Source organism: Astatotilapia calliptera, chromosome 23, assembly GCF_964374335.1.
Source record: "Astatotilapia calliptera chromosome 23, fAstCal68.1, whole genome shotgun sequence".
In the NCBI taxonomy this organism is placed as follows: domain Eukaryota; kingdom Metazoa; phylum Chordata; class Actinopteri; order Cichliformes; family Cichlidae; genus Astatotilapia; species Astatotilapia calliptera.
This window is the reverse complement of record NC_137443.1, coordinates 45,907,228-45,932,703: the sequence shown is the minus strand read 5'-3', so window position 1 is coordinate 45,932,703 and position 25,476 is coordinate 45,907,228. Positions and strand designations below refer to the sequence as shown.

General features: G+C 40.6%; 1 protein-coding gene and 1 long non-coding RNA gene across 2 annotated transcripts in view; one reads left to right on the top strand and one right to left on the bottom strand.

Annotated features, from left to right (window-relative positions):
* Positions 1-25,476, bottom strand: part of LOC145423961 (NACHT, LRR and PYD domains-containing protein 12-like) — a 943,237-nt gene that overhangs the window by 245,621 nt on the left and 672,140 nt on the right. The window lies entirely within an intron of this gene.
* On the top strand, positions 20,981-21,845 carry LOC145423994 (uncharacterized). Its single transcript, XR_013904940.1, has 2 exons — positions 20,981-21,472; positions 21,615-21,845. It is a non-coding gene; the product is annotated as an uncharacterized LOC145423994 (long non-coding RNA).

The window sequence follows — 25,476 nt, the reverse complement described above, 5'->3', positions numbered from 1 at the left end:
ACTGAACCAGCAGCAAAAGAAGATCCAAACTACGCTTCACATAAACATCGTCATGAACTCACTCTGACTTTTGCTGTTTTGCTTCCACCAGGATAAAATCACACTTCATGCACAGCTCTCTCTCTCTCTCTCTCTCTCACACACAGTTTCCTGTCTAAAAATCTGTTTTCTGCATTATTCGCTTGCTTGTTACGCACAAGTCTACCGTTGTTTACAGCGCTGTCGGCCGCTGTTTTTTTCCTTTTACTTACTTCCGAAAAGAAAACCTAATTTCTGCCGTTCAACAGGCTTCTGAACAAATTTAAACTTTTTAAAATTATGCAAATTGCAAAACGCTGTGTCTCTAATAAAACCGCTGTAACTTCAGAGGTAATGTTCATATGTCGATTAATGGTTTTCTTTCGTTTTTGATCTACTGTAGAATATTTGTATAAAACCACCTTCATGTTTTTCTGTTTTATCTTCAGCTACTTTGACACAAAGGCCTCTGCTGTGATGCTCACACCTTTGATAAAGTCTTGCGAGTGTCAGCTTCCTTTTTATAGACACAAAAATATGTAAATGTACTGATCTGAATTATAATATTTCTGACTGTCTGAGGCAAAATTTCCCAGATTCAAATCGAATTGAATCGAATCGTGGATCGAATTGATTCAGGACCTTGTGAATCGGAATCAAATCGATTCTAGAATTCAGTGACGATACCCTGCCCTATTTGCGACCATGTCAACATCCAGTCCAGGCTTTTTCAAGATTGGTACTACCACAGCTGATTTAAAACATTCAGGAAAGACTCAATGAAGTATTTAAAAGAAACAGGTTGTAGGGTCCTAATGCTGACCACAGTTCCTTTATAGCCCAGGCTGGTAGAGGATCCAAAGAACAGGTTGTACATCGAGCTGCTTTTACAACCTTCCTTAATCCAGAAAGGGAAATAGAGATGGACCAATATTACGTATCGGTCCAATACTGACGGAAATTACTGGATCGGATATTGGAGAGAAATTAAAAATGTAATCCGATCCATTAAATATCAAAAACTTGCGACATGGCGTAACTCGGCTCATAACCGTAGCACGTCGCAGCAGTATGCGTCATGTGATAGAGCGGCTGCGTGTATTTGGAGCCTCGCTACCAACCCGGCATTTCATCTCCGAGGAAGTTATCCCAGAGAGAAGTAAAGCAAGTGTGTAAGTTCATCTCTGAATGTTTGTAAAGCATCCCCGCGTTAAGCTTAACAACCGATATATGGAGCGACTGCCTCTTCTCTCTCCCTCCCTCTCCTGCTGCTACTTCAATCATGAAACTGATCAATGATCAGCTGATCGGCTTTTCTGTCGCGAGTCCGTCTCTCTTGTTTGTTTTTGGCCCACTTTGCACCAGAAAGAGGAAACCAGCAGCTGAACAACAGCAGCACGTTTAAGCTTGATAAGCTGTTGTTAGAATTTATTTAATATTACTTTCTACACCAGGAGTAGGGATGGGTATCGAAAACCGGTTCTTGTTGAGAACATTACTGGATATTCTTGTGTAATTGCTACAGAATAATTTATGTTATACTTTGTTATTGCTACAGAAGAATATTTATTTTATTATTTTACATTTACAATTTTTTCCCCGGGGATCCTGTGACACCCCATTGAAGAGCCGTAGGCTGTGGATCTCTTAAGATCTCACTGTTGGGTTTGTAAGGCCATGTTACTCCTAAATTTCTATCTTCTTCAAAGAGAAGATATAAAACAAAGTTCTAAGCTAATCGACCTTAGTGTTCTCCTTTTTTAAAAAGAATCGATAAGAGAATCGATAAGAGAATCGATAAAGAATCGAATCGTTAAACAGAATCGAAAATGGAATCGGAATCGTGAAAATCTTATCAATACCCATCCCTAACCAGGATCCTTTTCTATGTAGCTGACGGCTGGTAACTCTGCAGGGGTGGATCTAGCAAAGTTTAGCCAGGGGGGCCGATAGGGGATTAACAGGGAAAAGGGGGGCACAAAGACATACTTTTCTTTCTTATTCTCATTTAAAATGTCTCGCTTTTAATAAATAATTATCTGAATCTTACACCCAAAGTTTTAATCTGATGTAAAATGTATAGAAGTCCATTACTGTATATAGTAACTGTTAAGTCTAATATACCCTAGTAAGCTATAGTACTTTTTCCTTTGGGAAGGTACCATCTGTGCAGTCTGCAGTTCTGTTGAAGAAAGATGTTGAATATATTTAATTATTCTTGAAAAATAATTTATTTCTGTGCATTTTTTTTCACACTGCATCAAATTAAAGTGGATTACGTCAATTAAGCATCATGAGGTGGAGGGTGGTTCCCTATTTTTTATTTATTTATTTATTTGCTGGGAGTTTTAGAGCCCTATTAGTTAGGTTGCTTACTATTTAAAATACCAGAATAGGGAGGATGGATTAGGTTTAAGTTTATTAGATTTCTAAAAAAAAAAAAAGCAAGATATTAAAAAAAACAGTTTTATTGATCAAAAAATACACTATATCGGATTCATATCGGTATCGGCAGATATCCAAATTTATGATATCGGTATCGGACATAAAAAAAAAGTGGTATCATGCCATCTCTACAGGGAAATAACCTTGAAGTCACAGAACACTTTATCAGCACCAACAGGCAAAGCAGCTGAGTAGTCTAATGAACAGCTTGAGGAGGGAGTAATCTGATTCCTAAGCAGTGTTGGTCAAGTTACTTGAAAAAAGTAATCAGTAACTAATTACTGATTACTTCCCCCCAAAAGTAATCCCATTACTTTACTGATTACTTATTTTCAAAAGTAATTAATTACTTAGTTGCCTAGTTACTTTTTAAAAACATGATTTACAACCTGAAGAGGTGATAAAGTCATAGATCTTTCAGCCCAATTCTACTTTTTCTACATATTCGATCATACAAAATGTAATCAAATGGAAAAGTCTCTTTTTAAAACTTGTTTTACTAGTTTTAATCTTTTGACTTTATGCATCAAGCAAAAATTTAATTATATGCAACATTCTCTGACTGGAAGAAATTTGTTTAACATTTAAACCTATTTTCTGCACAGTCCAGCACATAAAATATTTTTTTGGTGTGTTTACACTCAGTCTTTCAAATAGATGAAAGTAAAACACACCAGAAAATAAATAAAGTCAAAGACTCAGCGGTCCTGTTGCTCTATTTTCACCTGTAAAGCAGGAGTAGGGTAGGCGGAGGTTTACCCTGGTGCAGGTATGCCGCAGCGGTCAGTGGAAGAATCTGCGGGTTTCTCTGTGAATTTCCCATTACGTCGTTGCGCACTCGGTGCTTGCTCGGAAGTTTAGGGTTTTTTTTCGCTGTAAAAAGAAGTTTTCTTCCCACGCACAACGGATGCTAATGTTTTTGTCACTTTTTATGGAATCAAACTCAAAGTAAGGTCAGTACTTCCACGCTTTAAACGCTGCACGCTCATACTCTCTCCCGCACTCGATATATTATCCATTGTTGATCTGCACACAGCTGTTGTCACGAACTTCGCACTTGCTTACGTCACTGTCATGAGACATTCTCGCAAAAAAATCACGGTTTTAGTAACGCAGTAACGCAGCGTTCCTACGGGAAAGTAACGGTAATCTAATTACCGTTTTTGCAATAGTAATCCCTTACTTTACTCGTTACTTGAAAAAGTAATCGGATTACAGAAACGCGTTACTTGTAACGCGTTACTGCCCATCTCTGTTCCTAAGTGTTGCAGCCCTGTCTCTGAAAAACGTAAGAAAGTCATGAGCCATCAAATTAGAGCAGCAGAGAGTTGACTTACTCTCTGTAAGCTGCGACACTGTGTTGAATAAGAGTTTTGAGTTATGTTTATGGCTCATGATGAGATTTGAGAAATAATTTGCTTTCGCTGTCAACATCGCTGATTGAAGAGAAGACAATGAGTCCTTCCAAGCCTGGAGAAATACTTCTAGTCTGGAAGATCTCCAGTGACGCTCTGCTTTTCTACAATCTCTTCTCAAGTTCAGAACCAAGGCATAGGGTTCCTTTTTTGGACATTTCAACTTCCTTACGGGAGCAACAGAGTTCGGTAGTTCAAGAAGTTTATTATTAAGATTTGCAGTCAAGGTGTCCACACATACATCCTGGGTAAAAATAGGGTCCAACACATCAGGTAGATGTAATTTAACTCCAAGCAATGCTTTGGGGCTAATATAACGAGATGATCTGAGGGGCAATTTTCCCCTCTCAGAAGCTGGAGATTTAGGGATTAAAGTATCAAATAAGATTGCTGAGTGGTCTAGAATAGGCAAAACACAATTTTCAGTCATTGATACATTCAGCCCGTAGCCCAAGACAAGGTCTAGGGTGTGGCCCTTATGTGTTGGCCCAGACACAAATTGTGTGAAGTTTAAGGAATCAGTTACATTTAAGAAATCTTTGACCAGGGGTTTATCCTCACAACATAGATGGATATTAAAGTCCCCCACTGTAAGAATCCTTTCATAGTGAGTGATAAAACATGTCAAGAAGTCTGAAAATTCCGAAATAATCAAGTCATTATATTTAGGTGGACGATAGATGACTATAATTAGAACCACGGGACAGCTTAAAGTCAGAAGTTGGGACTCAAATGAGGTAAAAGCACCAGGACTTTGTATCTGTTTGCATTTAAAACAGTCTTTGATGATAGAGGCTACCCCACTCCCCTCCTAAGCTGGGGTAGCTGAAGAAGCTGGCATCGGAGGGGCAAAGTTCCAGCAAGGGTGCCACTTCACCAGCGCACAGCCATGTCTGAGTTAGGAGCATGACATCCAGGTACATGAGTACCAAAAAAGTCCCGAAGAACATGAGTTTTATTTGATACAGATCTTTTGTTTAAGAGAGCTAATTTAACTGTCTGTCCATCCGTGGTAGCAGGCAGTATTTGTAGGTTGTTCATATTTGCTCCACCTCCCCTCGTATCCCATCGGCATGGCGACCAATAAAGCAGCTTTGGGTGAGCGTGCTCCGATGACGTCGGGTAAACAGGAAGAAGGCAACGCTGGTTGAGGCTAAAATAAAGTCCTAAACAGCCAGGGTCACCGATGGTAAGGACCATGTAGGTTGCTTTGCTTTCAGTCTTCTGTCCAGTTTGTGGACAGAAGACTGTTCCCTGTTTGTGAAGGACTGCTAGAAAAGTTTAACATAACTAATTGTCTGTCCTGAATCAGTCTTATTAGGTAATGTTCAAATAATTTGATCATTCCAGTGTTTCCAGTGTGGGAGAAAGTACTCAGGGCCTTCAAGTTACAGGCAGCAACAAGTTTAATGTTCAGAAACCTAAAGTTGGAGCTAAAAATAAATGTTTGTTTCAGTTCTATGAAGCTGTGAGTATTTTGGATCAGTAGCACTGCTGTGTTTGTTGCATCATATTGCTGTAACTGTTTATATGCTTTATATATTCTGAGGTAAGTTGATCTATAGTGTTACATCATATTCTATAAGGATGTTAAGTGTTTGTAGACTTTCTGCCCAGTTTGACCCATTTAGTAGAAGTCAGCCTGTTTAAGGCTCTGATATCTATTCTGTATGACTTAAAGCAGTTATGACATGGTCTGATTTTCTCACCCAATAAAGGAATATTTAATATATCAGTCTACTCTTCATTCTATCAGAAACAGTTATCACAGCTCGTACACTTGCTTTTTACACATATATGTAAGCATTGAGTCAAATGTAATGATGCCAACATATTAAACGAACAATATTTGTCTCTTATATAATACATCTGTATACACACTGTCACAGATGCTTGTCTTTGAGTGAAGATTTAAGTTGACAGGAAATATAAATAACTGCAACTTGAATCTTTGACACAGAGTTCAAACTCACTGTTGTAATATATCATAATAATCTGACAATACATATAATATTGGCCATATTATATTTACATTACCACAGTGAGATGACTTTAGTCTCATGAACAACATTAGCTAATTGTTATTTACTAGCTAATCTTAAAATAACTGTTCAGCACAGAAATGAAGCCCAACAATCATGTTTTACAATCCTGTGGCCTCAGCCTCAGATACTTATCAAATCACACAAAGCTCATGTAGAAACAAACGAAAATATTTTCTCCTTCATTTCTGTCAAACAAAGCTGTGTGAAACGTTTCCAGCTGTTAGTATCATGGTTGCTAGGCAACCTAGTCAGCGCGACCTAGACCGCCCATTTCACAAGCCTCGCACTTCCGGCCTTAGCGGTCTTTGAGTACGCGGCCCTTGAGGACCGTTGAGGCTGCAGAACCTGAATTGTACGGTGCCCCTCTGATGACATGGTCCAAAAATAAATAAATTGTGGCCACAAAATACTATTTCGTGCCCTCGAAATACTATTTTCGAGGGCATGAAATAGGTAAAACGTGCGCACGAAATGCTAATTTGTGGGCACGAAATGGGTTTAACGTGGCAACGAATTACGCATTTGTGGCAACGAAATAGTTAGCGTGCGCATATCATATTGATACAATTCCTGGACAGCTGCGTAGAGACATAAGCATGAGAGTAGGCTAAACATATACACCGTGGACAGAGACGGTATGATTGAGTTTTATTTTAGGCTGGGAATGAGCTACAATGCATTTTGAAAAGCCTGCAATGCAAGGAACCATTATTACGGAGAGACATTTAAACAGGATACTGAGAGCCCAGCTGCTTTACAGGGCCTGGACGCCGGGATAGATTTTATTGTCAACCAACTGCAAGGGCCTGGGAAGGATCACGGTTATTGGTCAAGTGTTTCGTGCCCACCAACTAGCATTTCGTGGTCACAATTGATTTATTTTTTGGACCATGTCATCAGAGGGGCTCCATAGAATTGAGATACAGCCTCTGTGATAGAAAGTGTGCGACCGTGAACTCGACTCTCTTTATGACACATACACACACAGACACACACACAGACACTTGTTTTCAGATTTTAGTGAGGACACCAAAAAGCCTCAAAAATATCCTCAAACTCGTGAGGACGGCCATTTTGTGGGACTCTATTAGTCCCCACAAGTATAGTAGCATACCAACTCTTTGTCCTCACAAACATGTCTAAACAGGTACACACACACACACACACACACACACACACACACAGACACACACACAAACAGGTTTGTCAGGTTCCTCGGCTCGTTCTCTGCGTTCAGTCCATTGAAGGTGATTATTGAGCCAATCACAGCTACAGAGCTCACTGTGACTCTTCTTCTCTCTACAGTCACACAAACAAACACACTCAGAGACTCTGACAGCAAAACTACAACAATGTGGTGTTAACACTCACCCTGCCTCAGCTCCACCGTCCTCCTGCTGCTCTGACGGAGGCTCAGCTGTTTCTCTTCCTGTTCCCACCTGCTCGGGTGGCTCCTCCCCTCTGCAGTTACAGGAAATCAGGTGTGTGTGTCTCTTGTTGAGACTGGTTCTTCCTGCTCTCTCTCTGGTGGTGCAAAAAATTTTTATAGCGGGTGTGTTGTTAGGCTCTGGGCATCTGCATAGACATGTTCTTTTTTTGAGAATGTGAGGACAAACTTGAAAGAGAGACACTGTGAGAGTGGACACATCCACACTGCTGCTGCATCTGTGCTCACCACGATGGCCTCCTTCAGAGAGATGGAGGACTCACTCTGTCTTCTGGCTGATGTAAGTGTTCAGCTTTGAACAGCTGTCGTTCCAGCTGCTTTTAACTTTGTAGTTTCACATTTGTACAGACTTTATATTTTTTATAGACGTGTCATAAACCAGTCCTTAAATCATTTTCATTATCACAGATACAGTCTACACTCTGCATCATGAGCTGGTCAATATCGCAAAAGTTGTAATTCGTTTCATGTTTCATGTAAACTGCTCTGAGGTCACAGTGACACCAGCAGATGTAGTTACAGCCTCTCTGTCCCCACCATCCCGAGGCTGACGGCGCTCTGTAAGCTCTTCATAGAAGTTTTGCTTCTTTTTTTTGGCTGTCAATCTTTAACGGCTTTGAATCTCAGTGACCTCCACCTCAAGGAGAATTTTACTCAGCTTCCTCCTAATATTTCACAATAAAAGCTGTGCTCAGTGTTTTTGTGAACATGTTGCTTGTGGTGTGAGGCCGAGCGTCCCAGCAGGAAGCGCCTTTATGGCTGTTGTTTGGCTCCTGTGGGACTTTCTGAAAGAGTGTGAGTAAATTCCTGGAGTGCTGCAGTGTTTCTGACAGCAGACTGAGCTCAGACGTGTCTGCCACCGAACCCTCAGTGAAAACACACCAAATAAGACGTGAACTGAAGCAACATGGCCGTCTGCTTTGTGCTCTGTACAATAATCATATTCATGCTATTTATTTCAGACCGTAACAGACCAGCTCAGCTTCCCCGTTCTCCACTGACGTCCTCGCTGTGACCCAGGCCCCAAAAAACAAGTTCCACTCAGCTGTGGACTTTCTTGGAGCTCCAGAGATCCACCCAGCAAGGTTTAGAATCAGAATCAGAATCAGAATCAGAAAGGGGTTTATTGCCAAATGTTGAGCAGGTTTACAACATCAGGAAATTGCTGCGGTGCTTCAGTGCAAACATAGTGTCATAAGTTGCGCTTAAATAGACATGAAAAAATAAAAGTAAGAATAAGAATTAAAAGTGCTACGTAGAAAGATATATACATGAGATATATACATGAGAATAAGAATTAAGAGTGCTACGTAGAAGATATATACATGAGTGCAGGTGGTGATCAGTGCCAAACATGGAATGATGCAGTGAACACAGCGTAGGGTGTTAGTGGTGGGAACAGTCATACGGTTATTGTTCATGAGTCCAACAGCAGAGGGGAAGAAACTGTTCTTATGGCGAGAGGTTCTGGTGCGAATGGACCGGAGCCTCCTGCCTGAGGGGAGCAGGTCAAACAGACTGTGACCAGGGTGAGAAGGGTCAGCTGAGATCCGGGCTGCACGCCGCAGTGTCCTGGAGGTGTACAGGTCCTGCAGAGATGGGAGTCTGCAGCCAATCACCTTCTCAGCAGAGCGCACAACACGCTGCAGTCTCTGTTTGTCCCTGATAGTGGCTCCAGCGTACCACACAGTGATGGAGGAGGTGAGGATGGACTCGATGATTGCAGTGTAGAATTGCATCATCGTCCGTGTTGGCAGGTTGAATTTCTTCAGCTGCCTCAGGAAGTACATCCTCTGCTGGGCTTTCTTGATGACGGAGGTGATGGTGGGCTCCCACTTCAGGTCCTGGGTGATGGTGGTACCCAGGAAGCAGAATGAGTCCACAGAGGTGATGGGGGTGTCAGTCAGGATGATGGGGGGGAGTGGGGCTGTGTGCTTCCTGAAGTCCACAATAATCTCCACTGTCTTCTGGGCATTCAGCACCAGGTTGTTGTGGCTGCACCAGCTGGTGATTTAAAGGTCCTGCTGGTGATTACCTGGGCAGTGTTTTACCTGTGGCTGTGTTCAAACGTGTTCACACCTGAATCCTCACAGCTCCAATCACGTCTGACACATCCTGATAGGAATACTTCAATCAGCGAAGTACTCGAGTAAATGTTCTCTGTTACATTCCAGCACTGGTCATATCCACACTGTCGCCCAATGGGGTCGGTGCCCCCACTGTGGGCACGCCCCTGTGTAGGGGCGGGGTTTAAACTTTATTTAAAACAGCGTGACAATAAAGAAATGTTCTTTCCAGAGTTTGTGTGTAAAAATGATCCAAATAAAGGTTGAAATCAAAGTGAAAATGTGCAGAACGTTGTTTATTTTATTTATTTATTTATTTGGCACTTTTAATTACAACAGTGGTGCTGTACAAACATACAAATTACACAATAAAATAGCAATATCAATTAACATCAATGCTAAATAGGTAATAAAAAATGAGTAAATAACTCTCATGTAGTATTAAAAGCCAGTGAGTAAATGCACGATCACCTCTAAGAACCAGCCTCGACCTTGGTGATCTAAGAGCTGTAGGGGGCATATAAGGCTGCAGTAGGTCTGACAGACACCCTGGGACCTGTCTATTCAGTGCTTTATAAGTCGCCAATAAGATTTTAGGCTTTTAACAGTTTTTATTCATTATCAGGAAAAGCATTAAAACATAACAAAGCAGACAAACAAGAGAAAAAAAAAACCCAAAGGAAATACATTGAAGTCATTATCCCATATGGAAAAGATATATAGAAATCTTATAACGTTTTTATCTGTCTTGTATGAAACTTGTATGAAAAGCATACAGGAGTGAAAGCACATATAAGATCCCTTGAAAAATTATATAATGAAACTTGTATGTTTTATATACTTACTAAAAAATATATGAAAGTAATGAGAAAGTGGCCACTTTCATGAGTAAATCATATATGTTTTTACTATTTCTTTTCCATATGGGATATACCTGTGCAAATACACATATCGGGGGGGGGGGGGGGGGGGGGGGGACTGAAAGAAGAGAGAAACAAACAAAGAAACAAAAAAGAAAGGAAAAGAGAAAATAAATATTTACTCACAGATTTAGAAAAAAAGATAAACTACAAGAGTGAACTGTTGTGCTTTACACTCACTCCATATTTACCTGAGGACATCTTAGAAGCAGCTCCCCCCCCCCCTCAACAGTTGGGACAGATCATTTGGCAAATAAAAAAAGCAACGGGGACCAAACATTTAGAAACAGATCCTCATTTGGACGGGCTTTATGTTTGCTCGTTGTTTGCTAAAGAGACTTTTCTGCAGCATTTCTCTCCCGACTTCTTTGTAGCACCTTTCACTGTCACACATTTGATCTTTACAGCAGGGCTGTGCCATATCATATACCATACTATAGAATTTTGACATAGTAGCTATATAATGTTACTCCTACTTTATAGATCTCCATCACCCGATCCTCCGAAAACCTCTTGGAGTTGGCAGCACTCGACTGAGCCATTTTGTGCAGAAGAAGATTAAAATGATGCTTTAAACTCCAGATGTTATCTGAGCTCAGATCCTAAAGCCAGACCTCTGCATCTTCATTCTTGTGGAAAAGCAGAGCAGATGTTGTTTTCAGGAGGATGCTGCTATAATGGCTTTAGTTCCTTGCAGGTAATTATGACGACAGCGGAAGCAGCAGGAACAACAAACAGCCCAAACTAACAGACAAAATATTAATGAAAGTCCAACCCAATCTCCTCCATCCCCGTATCCTCCACTATTTGCATCTTCATCTGTGAAACCTGCAGAGCAGAAACAGTGTGTGGACAAAGTTAGCCGGTATGCAGACATGTTTGCTTTTGTTACAGGAGTTTGAAACACATCTGCAGCTCATTCAGAGGCTTTGGGGCCGTACACACTTCATTTTAAATCAGTACAGCCGATCTCACAGCTGCTGGATGTTTCTTTGAATCATAAGAACATTAAGACAAACAAGATGATCATGAAAATCATATTAATGATTGATTTGGCCTACGTTTGATGCTGAACTGCAGTAGCTCCTGACATTGTGCTTTTATTTCGTCTGGATTAGTTTGCAGCACTGCTGCACAGTTTACATTAAAGTGCACTTTTGCAGAGCAGACGACCCCCTGCACGACTGATGGGGTGAACCAAGGCCCTGCATCAGACAAAGAAGCATTATTTCAACTGTGAGTCATGCAAAGCAGCTCTAGTAGAGTCCTGTAAATGAACAGACTGGATCCCTGTAACGTACCACCTCAGTGACCAGTGGAAACATTCAAATGTTCAGGTAGTCATCCTAACTGACTTGGGGTTTCTGCCAGTGTGTTACAAGTGAAGCAGCTCGCCTGGTCTACACACTGGGACTCGTTTCTTTAAATCACCATTAATACAGTTTCAGCTGCTGACACATTCACTAGTGGGTAGTAATTAAAGCATGCTGCACCACTCATGAGTGCTATCATTCAGCACTCTCATTCATTTGTCTTAAAGCTGGTAATTAAACTCCCTGATGCCTCACTCTGTCTCACTCTTTTCTGTGTGTGAGAGAAAGAAGATGCAGCTGTGTTTCTAACAGCTGCTCTGGAGGAAGCCCTGCAACTCTAGAATCTCACCTGAGTCTGTGCCTGTGAGCTTGATGGAGTGCCTGAACTCCTTGATGACTCTCTCACCACAGATGCTGTGGTTGGCTGTAATCTTACATTCATATCTTCCTGTATCGCTGATGCTGATGTTCCTCACAATCACAGAAACGTCTCGCTCCTTCATGGATGAGCGTCTCAGCTCCACTCGGCATTTGAAGGACTCGTGCTGATAGTTCTCATCTGAGTGATGGCTTTGGAAGAACACAGAGCCGTCTGACTCGAGCTCGGGTCTGCTCCACTCTAATGCTGTGATATCTGCATCTGTGGGTCCCCGACACTGAAGAGTGACGTCTTGTTCAGACCTCACTTTGACATCTGTGTGGTCTAAAGTGAGACTTCACTCAAATGTATGCTCAGATGAAATGATCAGAAGAGTTTCGTGATGAGAACTTAGAGTCAGATCAATATTGCTGCAGTTTATTACTCAAGACTATAAATTTCTATAATTCCATAACTATGAGTGTAAGATTATTATATTATCTTATGCCACGTTGTACCCCTAATTAAAGATTGTGAAATTATTATGTAGTTTTAGTTTGCATTATTCTCCAGACTTAGAAGAAGGTGATAACTATTTGATTTATCAGACTGATTTGTATTACATCAGACTGCTGATTTATGGTGAATGAATGATATTGTTTTATGATGCATGATACTGCTGAGTTATAAGAAATACTGTTTTCAGAGAATCAAGGCCTTATTTGTCTGATTAGAAAAGAACAGAACATGCTGCACAGGAAGCCGAGGTCATAACTCAGGCTCACTGAGAGAGAAAGAATGTGGATGTTTAGCTTGGAGGGGCTGAAGCTATAAGAATGTGAGAAACGCTCAGACACTTGGAGATCAGGCGGACACCCTCCCGCGCTCATCTCCCCATCCGGATGGTTTATGGTCAAAGTGTTTGTCTGGAATAAAGAGATTGTTGATTGAGCATTTATACACCGAGTGCTGTTCTTCCTTCAGCCCAAAGATCAAAGAACTGGAATATTTAACATGAGAAAATCAAGAGGATTTTTTGCATTTTCTGTATATTTTGCAGTAACAGCAGTAGTAGGATGATCCAAACTCACCCGAGGCCTCACTGTGAGCTTGATGAAGCACTGAACGATCTCTCATGCTCTTTTTGTTCCTGAACACAATCCGACACTTGTTTGTGCCGTTATCGCTGATGATGACGTTCTTCAGAATCAAAGTGAGGTCTCCATCCTTCAACTCCACTCGGTCTCCAAAGGACTCAGGCTGCTGTCTTTGAAACAAGTTACGATAGAACAGAGGATCCAGGCCACGTCTGCTCCACTGCAGCAGGGTGATGGCTGCAGCTCTGGGACACGGACAGCGAAAGGTGGCCTCTTGTCTGGGCGTCGCTTTGATTTCTGTGTGAGTCATGGACACACACACACACCATCAGTGGCTCTGATGCCAATAGACCTGTGTCTGTTTCTGATTGGTCAGAATCGTAAACATGGGAACCAGGGGCGGAGCGTGAGGGTGGCTTACTGGGCTTAAGCCCGGGTTGTTTTGTCAGAAGCCCGGGGTCTTTTGGAGTGCAATTTTTTCATAGTTAGATGCCTGGCTGACAACTGTATAAAACAAAAAGTACACACAATATTCGAAGCACATAGTGCACACTGAGGGAATTTACGACTGTGCGTGAATCCCCCCTGATATTGGTATGATCCGAGCTCAGGCACTAAGCGACTGAGCGAGAGGGCGGGGCAGCTGCTGCCTGTGTGCGCTGTTGGAGAAACGGAGCTAGCCATACTAAGGAGAGCTTAAGTTTGACTAGGTACCAAAGCAAATCATTCGTACCGTACAAATAATGTAAATATGACGGTGAACCACGAAAGATTGGTATCAAACTGATCACTTGACCAATATTACGTTACTTGCTCTTCAAGTGAATCAACAAATGGCGAAATGAAAAGCAGAACAAATGCTATTTTTTTAGAGTCTTAGCTTACGTGTATTTATTTCATATTTTCAGTTCTTACCCTCCCCGACTAAATCGGTTTCAGTTATGTACTGAAATATAAGAATGGACATTAGAGGGTTCTTTCAAAGAAAAAAACTCAGGTAAATGTTATTTTATATATTATGCTTTGTATGTTGTTCAGTATATTTCTATGCAAAACAAGAGGAATTTCAATACACAGCAGTATATTCACAGTTTAAACCAGATATTTACATACACTTTATGGAAAACACAAGAACATTTTTTTACTGTACAACATCAATTTAGAGTAAACTTGTTTTGTTTTGGATAAATATTGAAATATATTTTGAATTAGTTAAATGTCAGAATAAAGAGAGACAGAGGTGTCTATTTTTTATCACTTTCATCAAATTTAGGAGTACATATACACTAAGTTTATTGTTAATTAATAAGAAAACTGCAGAGGATTCCATTCTGAGCTGAAGAAGCTTCTGATAGGTTAGCAGAGTCCATGTGAGTAAATTGGTGGCACACCTGTGGATGCATATAAGGCAAAACACAGAGCCTGTTTCTTTGAAATGGGAAAATCAAGAGATGTCAACCAAAACACCAGGAAAAGAACTGTGGAGCTCCATAAGTGTGGCTCAATTTTGAATACAATTTGGTGCCATTTGCAATTAAGAAATACAGACAGTTTATCTCTTTACTCTTAAAATTAACAAATGTTTTTTATATTTATCAATCTAAAAAAATAAACATTTAGTCTGATTTGATGTTACAATTAAAAAAGTGTTTTTATCTGAAGAGTGTGTAAATATCTGGTTTCAACTGTATATTTGATGATTGTCAGCACAAAGAGGGAGAGAGAGGAGCAGAGAGGGAGATGGAGGAGAATGAGGACAGAACAGAGATGAACAAGAGCAGGTGAGACACACATGTTAGTCAAATGGTTGTTTACCAAAAGTATCACCGTATCATAGGTACTCATGTATCTTGTACCTAGTGTTTCTTTTTAGGTTTGTTATTTTTCAAATTCTATATTAAGTTCTGCAGGCTTGTTTGCACAACAAGGCTCAATAATTATATAAACTTTTCTCAATCTAAATATTGTACTTTGGTAGAATTAAAAAATAAGTGTAGTGCAGGTCTATGATGATTTTTAGTGCTACTATCATCTAGTTCTGATTCTGGTTCTGTCTTGGTTAAGTCCTCAGTAGTCCTGATTTTGAACTGTTGTAGTCCTGTTTTAATTCCAGATCAGTTCTTGGTCTGGTTGAATTGGGGTTTAGTCCTCGTGTCTTGATACAGGCCCGACTTTGTTCTGCCTTGCTGCTTAATTAAAAAACTAGTTTATGGTGTCCTGCATATGTGATATATTTTTTTCCTATATGAAGTCATTCTTTTTTGAACAAAACTCAAAACAGAGCCTATTAATCTTTCAGTCTTTCAGTCATTTCTAAAATAATAATCCCACATGCATACTACGTTTTGGGGCTAAGCCCCGGGTGTTTCAAATGTCTGGCTCCGCCTCTGATGGGAACACTGCCTCTTTCATGTGAACACACTCTTACCTATTGATTGAAAAAGTCTGGGGTAATTTATCAAGTTGAAAAGCACCTTCATGTGACCTCTCATCAGTAGGAGTAACGCAGCTCAGACAGGTAGGTGGGGTGAGAAAATAGAAGGATTTAAAAATAAATACAAGAACTTGGAAATGTTTTCACTGCCCACATGTTTCTATATCAGCACTGCCAGTGAATTTTGTCCCCCCTTTCCTTTAGTCTGTGTGTTGTGGCGTCTCCCCGTGCTTTCTTTTCCTTTTCTCCCTCCTTTTACCACCAATACACCAGCAGATGGCCGCGCCTCCCTGAGCTTGGACCTGCTGGAGGTTTCCTCCTGTTACAAGGGAGTTTTTCCTTCGCACTGTTGCTAAGTGCTTGTTCACAGGGAGCCGTGATTGTTAGCATTTCCTCTGTATTAATGTAAACTATTTCAGTCGAGTACAAAATGCTTTGAGGTCACTGTTCTTGTGATTTGGTGCTAAAAAGATGGAGCAGAACTGAAAGTTTCGGGGACTTTGGTGTGTTAGCCTCGTATGTTGACAAAGGGATAAAATTGCATTTTTTGAAACACACTGTTCTTTACAATCACTGCTCATATTTTTTATAATTTCCTTGTTTGCACAGGTTATTAATAATCTGGTATCACAGATGTTTGATGTAGACTAAAGCTTGTCTGCGTCATCATCACCTGACTGCCAGCAGGTGTCAGGCTGACTGTGAACTGCCCGTCTCAAATATACAGTGTGTCATGTTTCGGCTGTGTACAGGCAAGAGAAGGACCCAAACGCAAAACTCACCACGCAGGAATAAAACTCAAAAAGCTGCTTTATTGCAGAATGGCACAAAAATATAACAAAACTAAACTGGGGCATGGATAAACTGACACACAGGGAAACACAGCCATGAGGGAGACTACGACACTGACAAAGAGAAACACAGGGCTTAAATACACTGAGGGATAACGAGGGAATGAGACACAGAAGGAGAGCACAGCTGGGAGTAATCAGGCTGGACGAGACAAGGGAAGCAAAACTAGAAACACTCACATGAGACATGGACCTTCAAAATAAAACAGGAAACACACTGAACTCTAAACATGCAAACTTAACAGCAACTGAGAAGACAGAACATAGGGACCAGAAACATGGTATAAAGAGGTCACAGTAGACACAACATTGAACACAGGGAAGCCATATTACAAAGCCAAAGAACTAAACCTATGATAACCATAACTGAAATCTAGGGAAACAGGAAACAGTACAACAAAGGACTCAAAACATAATCCATAATATAAAAACACGAGATCTCTTCAAAATAAAACAGGAAACACGAGAGGCAGACATGACAACATAAGACAACAGACATGAAACACACGAAGGGCAAGGGAGACTTCACAGGGGTTGAAAACACAAGGGGGAGCTAATAAGCAAACGAACATAGGAAACCTAATAAGCTTAAACATACACTATAAACATCAAAAGAACTAAAACTCAAAACACTGGGTCATAAGACCCAGGATCGTGACACAGTGGCTTGCAAAAATATTCGGCCCCCTTGAACTTTTCCACATTTTGTCACATTACAGCCACAAACATGAATCAATGTTAGTGGAATTCCAGGTGAAAGACCAACACAAAGTGGTGCACACGTGAGAAGTGGAACGAAAATCATACATGATTCCAAACATTTTTTACAAATAAATAACTGCAAAGTGGGGTGTGCGTAATTATTCAGCCCCTGAGTCAATACTTTGTAGAACCAGCTTTTGCTGCAGTTCCAGCTGCCAGTCTTTTAGGGTCTGTCTCTACCAGCTTTGCACATCTACAGACTGAAATCTTTGCACATTCTTCTTTGCAAAACAGCTCCAGCTCAGGCAGATTAGATCAGGGGCGTCAAACTCAATCGCACAGGGGGCCAAAACTCAAGGCACACTTTAGGTCGTGGGCCAAACAAGATAAACATTTATTGAACACACTAAAACAATGTTTTTTTAAACATAAATATGAATAAAAACAGACAGGAATAATATTCCAGATTAAATAAACTTTAAATATTTTGCTCTTCATAAAAATATATCCTGTCAAAATTATGCAAGTTAGAAATATGAACATGCTGCCAAAACCCCCAGAAAAAGCAAAAAAAAGCACACACAAGGGCAGTTTCATGTCGGTTACACTTTAACATACGTTTTCAAAAATGTCTTTCCCTGTCGTTGTCCCGTGCATCGATTTAATGTTCAGTATTTCCTCTCCACGGATGAAGATGGCCAGCTGTGCAATGTCCATCATGTCTGTACTTTCATCCACAGCAAGCAATAAAGTTTTTGCTTCTTTCACACAACTGTGTTCTTAAATCAGTGGCCATCTCACAAACCCGATCAGCAATCGTATTTCTGCTCAGGCCCACATTTGCAAAAATCTGCGTTTTGTAGTGATGGCCCGCTTGAAGCTGGCGCTCCGGAGCGTGTGTCGAAAAAAACAACACACTGGTTCAGAAGCACTGTGTCGAGGCTTGCTTCGTTTGGCAAAAGTCACGTGACCAGTGACGTCCGAAGCTTCATTACGCACGTAACTGCTTCGGTACCTGATTCAAACGGATATAAGGAAGTGAATCATCCACGGGATTCGTGGAGTGTGTTGATGGTGACAGAGAGCGAGGAGGTGATCATTCCACTGACAGATATGGAGCCAGCGAGGAAGAGAGGACGTTCTGGCGTGTGGGAATATTTTGAGTTGATTTTGCTCAATTCATTTTATCTGCCGAAGTGAAACATCTGAAATGTCCAAAATCATGTTTTCATAATGTAAATATCATTACAGCATATGACTTTAGGAACACTTCCATGTGAATTAAAGCTGATGAAGACTACAAAAATGTATTTGACACTATACGTACATTACATTGCTACAGTTTAGAAAATCATTTTGTTTATTGTTTTTGGGTGATAGTCTGCAGGACCCAGGAATACCTGCATATCTACCAACTTGCAGTGTGGTTCCTGCACTCCACAGCCTCTTCTGTTCCATGCAAGTGGATTTTCTCCAGGGCAGGAGAAACTATTTCTAAGAAAAGAAACGGACTCAGCCAGCGCACAGTAACACTAATCCTCTTTTTAAATGTAAATAACAAAAGGGCTACCTTACATAGATCATGTTTTTACTTTGCAAGTTCTTGATTAGGGGTGGGTTTTGATTATCGCCTTTCTGATTACAATCCATGCTAAATTGAATAAAGTGATATTGATTCATTAAAATCCCGTGTCGATTTGTAAATTAACGTTATTATGCCTGAAACGCCAGCATCTCAGGTTAAACCTCACAACATGTCGTCAAACACCATGCAGCTAAAACAGTAACTGGGAGCAGGTTTACGGATTCTGCATACAAACGTGAACACAGAGCGCGGACCCGACGCGTCAGAGTCAGATTTTGATGTGTCGTCAGGTCCGCGCTGTGTTTGCCTCTTTTTTTTCGCTGGCTTCTGCAGCTGCAGGTTTCATAACTCTCTGTTTACATCTCTAATTAAGTCTCACATGTGTCAGCTTTCTTTTAATAGATACGAAATTATGGATATATACTGTTAAATGATCAGAATTGTAATATTTCTGACTGAGGCAAAACTTTCCAGATTCCAATCAAATTGAATCGGATCCTGTATCGAATCAAAAATGATTCTACAAATCAGTGACGATGCAGCCGTACTCAGCTCCCTAAGCATTTTCCCTTTCCAGTTCACAATCAATCCCACCCCTATCAAAAATATGTATAGGACAATTGGCCTCATCTAATATTTTGTATGAACCTGTCCAGCTGTCCAGTGATTAAACGACAAGTAGATGGAGGCAGGACTCCACAGCAGGGGCATACTCCATAATGTGCTGTGCATTCTCATATGTATATTATATATATTGCTCACTTATTGTATTTACCAACATCAAGGAGTTATGAGCAAAGAAAGGCCACACCATAGTGCATGTTTAAATAGGGAAAGTTTATTGATCAAAATGTATTACGCAGATACGCATTACATTTTTTTCAGCCCCCCAATCGAGAAAACAAAACCAATTACATGTTCAAAGCAACGGAACGGTGGCCCAATATCAGAGAGAACTCCACTCTTGAGTGAGCAGTGATGATTGAGCAGTCCGTTTTATTTTGCAGATTCAAGCTGCTCTTCAAAATTTTCACCACCAGATGTCACCGGAGAGGACTGTGTTGAAAAGCTTCGAGTAATGAACAGTTTTTCAATACAAGCTTCAGTGCTTCGGAAAGCTTCATTTGGCCATCACTACTGACAAGACACTAAGAAACAAAATACTAAACGGTACTGAGACCAAATACTATAACTATGACTGAGGTGGAAATAAACAGGCTAAGACTATGACTAACGTGGAAATAACAGACGAAAACTAGCCCTATGACTGAGGTGAGGTAAACAGACGACCCGACAATGACATGCAGAAAACAGAGGGCTTAAATACATACATGAGGTGATCAGGGGAAGTGGAGACACATGGGGGAAACAGCTGACTGACATAAACCTAAATGACAGGACCAGGAGGAGGAAAGCTAAATACAATGAACAAAGAACACATGACACTGTCAGAATAAAACGGGAAATATTAAAACTAGACATGACAACACAACTTAACAGACCTAATACGTGAAGAATAATACAAGAACCCAAAACATAGAAAACCAAGGGAACAATAATAAATAACAGCTTAAACTAAAGCTAGATAGGAAATGACACAAAACTAATCACATATCAAAATGAGACAAATACAAAAATGAACTCAGAGCGCTGGGTCAGAGACCCAGCCTGTGACATTCTTAAAATCTGTAGCAACTTCAAGTCTGTCAGCGTGCTGAGCATGCTCAGAATGTGACAATATATTTTTGTTCAATATTTAATTTCTTTCAGTTGCAATTGTTAAATGAAAAAAAAATAAAAAATATATTCTTATAATTTAGCAAACTAATTTATCAAAAAAAATATACATATATCTGTATTAGTTTTAATAAATTAATTTGACACCTGTATTGAAAATACCATATTGTATTCATACAGAATCAGTTTGGTATCATTGTTTGTCTGATTGTTGAAACTAAGAGCTGCTTTGATCTGTTAAGATCTAAAGTATCCAAAGTTGAGCTCTGATGTTTCTTCACCCCTGTGTGTGTGATATGTGATTCCTACATGCTGGCAGAGCAGAGCGGCAGTTTGTGCTCACAGATGGTGACGGTGTGGAGAGATGGTGGTGTTTCCTCAGAAGAACCAGCAGAGTCACTTGCTGACTGATGTTCGTCTGCACTGCACAGAGGAAATCAACTGACCGAGGTTTGTCCAGTGACGTGTTATGAAATGTATATTTTGGTTTTATGCTTACAGTTATGATTTTCTTGACAGAGGCTCTGCAGAGGTCAGACAAAGCAGAGAAAGAATGTGCTTTACATTTTACTGTGATTTATTGAGATATTTGTTGCCTGATGTTCAGCAGGAATGGAGAAATAGAATCAAAGGGAGATGTTTTTGCTGTTTTTGTAATGATGTAAGTAAATCTTCAATATTATTTATTTGCTTGGTTATATTAGGAGTGTTTCTGAGTGAGGGGGGAGGAGTCATCATCCAGGTAAAGTGACGTGGATCAGTGGATACACTTGTCTCCCCTTTAAAGGAGACGATCCAAGTCATCCTTAAATGTTAGTGCTTTCAAATACACAAACATTTTTAAAGGACAAAAATGAACATCCAACTTTGACTGTAATACAAAATAAATCTTTGCATGTGTGTTTTCAAACTCTCAGATGGGCAGCATATCAGTCTTGGACTGTGTAACCTGCCGGAGCAGCACTGAATGACCACCACACACGAGCATGTTCCTGCAACATTCAGCATCTGATCCTTCATCTGTGTGCTTCTGCTTTTGGTAAGTAGAGTTACCCAACTCCAGTAACTCTACACACATGCCATCCATTTCTAACGGCCTGGTTACTTCCTGTCAGTTACTTTAGAAACCATGTGGTCACCTGACCTAACACTGTTTCTTCTTCTTCCCCTTAATGTTCAAGTGTCACATGTCAAACAGCTGGAGAGGAAACTACACCAGTGTACTGGGATGTTTCAGCAACACGTGCCAGATGCTGTTCCTTCATGGTGACATCACCAGAGACAGTCCCGCCCACCTCAGGACCTCGCCATTGATCATGATGATTATAATGATGACAGCGAGCGGAACTAAGACTGTAAAAATCCACGACCAGAATGTTTCTTTCTAATTATGAATGAATACTGAGAGCCTCTTTCTGTGTTTTGTCTGTTTTGGGGTTGTTTTTTTTACCTCATTTGTTTCTAACAAAGTTCACAAACTCACACAGTTTACATTCTGTATGTTTCCATCTTTACCAGCCACACTCTAACTGCATTTAAGAAAATAATCCTTAGAAATCGTCGTTTTTCTCTTTTGTAATTGATGATAATTCAGTGAATATACTGCGCTGCTTCCTTCTATTGCGTCACACATTGCTTTAAGTTTTTCAGAGTCCAGTTATTTTTTACTGCTGTTTGAATTCTCTGTATGTTTGACCCTGTAGACTGTTTGATGGACTGCTCGTCTTCCTGTTTGTTACCGCCGCCTGTTTTTTAATAAAGATTTGGATTTCTGACTTCAACACAGCCTCTGCGTGTCCTCCCTTTGTGTCCTCTTCCTCTGTGAATGTGCTGCATGTGTCACAGATTCCTTTTATTAACAGCTTTCCCACAGTGAGTTGCATCAGCATTCATTCACAGCACATTTCAGAAGGATTCAGATTAATACAGTGATCTTACAGTCAGAATGATCCTGACAGAGTGCCACTGTAAATGATCTTTCATCAGGTACATTTTAAAGTTCAGTATTTCAAAGCAGGAGTTATGAAGAATCATGCTGGCATTAGGACTAATAATATGTACTTACAAAGTCAAAGTTTTTTAATTATGCTAGAATATTGGAAGACAATCAACTTTTAGTGTTTTCCGCATATTAATTATTCTGAAATAGAGACGGTGACCCTAACTGTACAGAAGCACTAAACAACTGACAATCTAACAGACATCATTGGCCTGAGCTGTCATGCACAGTGAGTCTGATCATTTGCTGTGAGAGTCTGACAAGCATGTTTCTGGTCAGTTTGGAAGAAATAATATCACAATGTTGATCTTTCTTTCCAATATTCCTTCTCTTTTACAACATAAACTGTGATCAAAGGTACTTATGTTCACAGCATGTAATAATACTGACAGTCCAGGGCATTGTGGTCTGTTGAGCTAGGGTTAGGGTTAGCAATTCAGACATATGTAATCAATATTAAACGTCTCTGACGTGGGCCACTGTGTTGGGAAATCCATACCAGGCTGGAAGGAGTCAAGGTAGGTGAGCATCCACGAGAAGACAGCAGATGCATCCTACTAATACTGACAGGACCAGGAGACTCCAGAAACCCAGCATCTTCTCTTCAGTGCCATCCTCTCCTGTCACCCTCTCTGCCGGCAGCTCTTTGAGTATGGGGTAGATAAGGGTGCAGAGAAACCCTTATTACTAATTTGTATTATAATTCAGTTTTCATGAAATATTCATATTCAGTATTGGTCCTTTTATATTATAACCACGTATCCACCCAGGCTCATGGTGGGGCAGGGCTCTGTCCTGGGATGCTTGAGTACAAGGTAATGCACACCTGACCAGGTATCCAGTCTGCCAGAATTGTTTTCAATATTTGGTTCAAAAACATGAGTGACAACAAAAATCCAACTAGGATTCTTGCATATGATGAATGAAGTCTGTCTTTGACTGTATTGTCCAGCTGATCCATCAAACCCCCAGCAGGTGAACCTTATTCATGACATAACACGGCAACAATGTAAAAAATGAAACAGCAACAGTCTAAATGTAAAGTGCATTCTAAACTCCTCTTCAATAAATCATATGCAAAGAGTCATTCAGGACTGTAAAACGTGAACTACAGAACCCAGAGTCTTCATCATTAAATCTCTGGTTGCTTCATTTTTCTATCCTATATCAGATACTTTAAGGTTAGGTTAGGTGAAGTTGCATTCTCATGGTGAGGCAAAGTGCTTTATGTGTGTGTGCGTGTCATGAATGGCTATAAAAGGCCTATAATTAAAGAACAAAGTGGGGTTTGAGTTCGAGTTGCGGCAGACTGTCACTACTTGTAAATGGAACGCAGCCTTCCTGTGGCGGACAGCTAATAACAGGAATCGGACGCGGTCCACCCAAGTCCACAGCAACCACCATAGCAACCGCCTAGCATGACCTTAAAAACACATTCTGTCTTCATAACTATCAAAAACATGAAATGATTTGCAAAGTGTGAAAGTGTTACAGCTGCAGAGAGCTATGGCGGTATCTTTGGAAGCTGTTTACATAGCTAATAATATACGATGTAACCATGGAGACAGTCAGTCACGTGAGCTAGCGGTGCATGTTTACTACAGTGAATAAGGTGATTGCGTGCACAGCGTCCACATGCTGCAGAGGGTAAAGACATTACTTCAATATTGTTTTATATTGATGTATATTTGCCTTCTGTTGACCATCACCTCAGGTTCACCATTACAGTTTCAGCAGACAGATGCACACTGTCTAAATATCAACACATTCAAAAACTCATGTCTCAGAAATAAGCACAGCTGTTCATGTTTGTCATTAGAGTTTTATTTGTAAGAAAATTATGAACTTCATATTGTGCATCAAATAAAAGAACATTTCACAACTCTAAGTCAACAGAAACAGGAAACAGAAATGTCTCTAATGTAGACATGTACAGTGTAGTGTAAGCATTAAAAGATCATAAAGGAAACACTAACATTCATGTGAAACTAATTGTAATAAAAAAAATGAACAGGTGCTTTATAGATGTAAAAGAAAGAATCTGAAAACAACACTTCTTTGGTCTAAGTGATCAAAGTAGAAAACAGAACTGATGTTCAAGAACAAACCGTAGCTGCACTAATATTACACATCTCCATTGTTGTGGTGAACAGACATGTTGCTTTTAAAACCACATGCAGTGTGTGACCGTGACTGTTCACTGAGACCATGAACGCCACTTCGCTGAAGCCTTCGCCTTCTTCTTCTTCTTCTAAATTGGAAGAAGAAGGAGCACGAGCTGCTTTGATCTACTGAAAGGAAAAAGCAGAACATCTGAGCTGAAACCATTAAGACAGGAACAATCATTCAATGCAGTGTCTCAGGTGGCTTAGCCTGTTACAACTGTTGATACAAGCTACACACACACACAGCCTTATGGGTACAGTAGTCTCCCGCTACACCTCCTTTTAGCTAAAGACATACTTCACAATGACTCACTCAGCTCACAAGAACAGGAATGCAGAGCATTATCAAACGTTAAAATGATACACATCTCTCACTTGTTCACTTACATTTAAACGAAACACATAATTGTAAACATCTCTAACAGCCTAAGCCAGCTTTGAATAGGGCCTGAATGGATAACTTCAGAGAATTACACATCCAATCTTACACGAGGTCTCACCGCTCGACCAGATCTGGTAACAGTCCCTGTTGGTGTGAGGTGGCTCCTATTTCTCCTTAGAAAACCTGTCTGTCTCTACCACATAAGATCTGGGAGCACTGGCAGGTCCAACTACTGCTCCAGTGGTTCCTTCAGTAGTAATCCACACCTTCTGTCCTGACTCTATGTCTGCGGTTGTAGTGTTTTGCCTGCTCACGCCTCCCCTCCTCATCCTTCTCGCGAAAAGCCTGTAGGTCGGGCCACTTTGGCACCAGCTTCGCAGCAGCTTGTGGCAGAGAGGTACGCAGGTGTCTCCCCATGAGCAACTGTGCCGGTGAGAGCCCATGTTCCAGTGGGGTGGCCCTGCACGCTAGCAGTGCTCTGCTGTAGTCACAGTCCT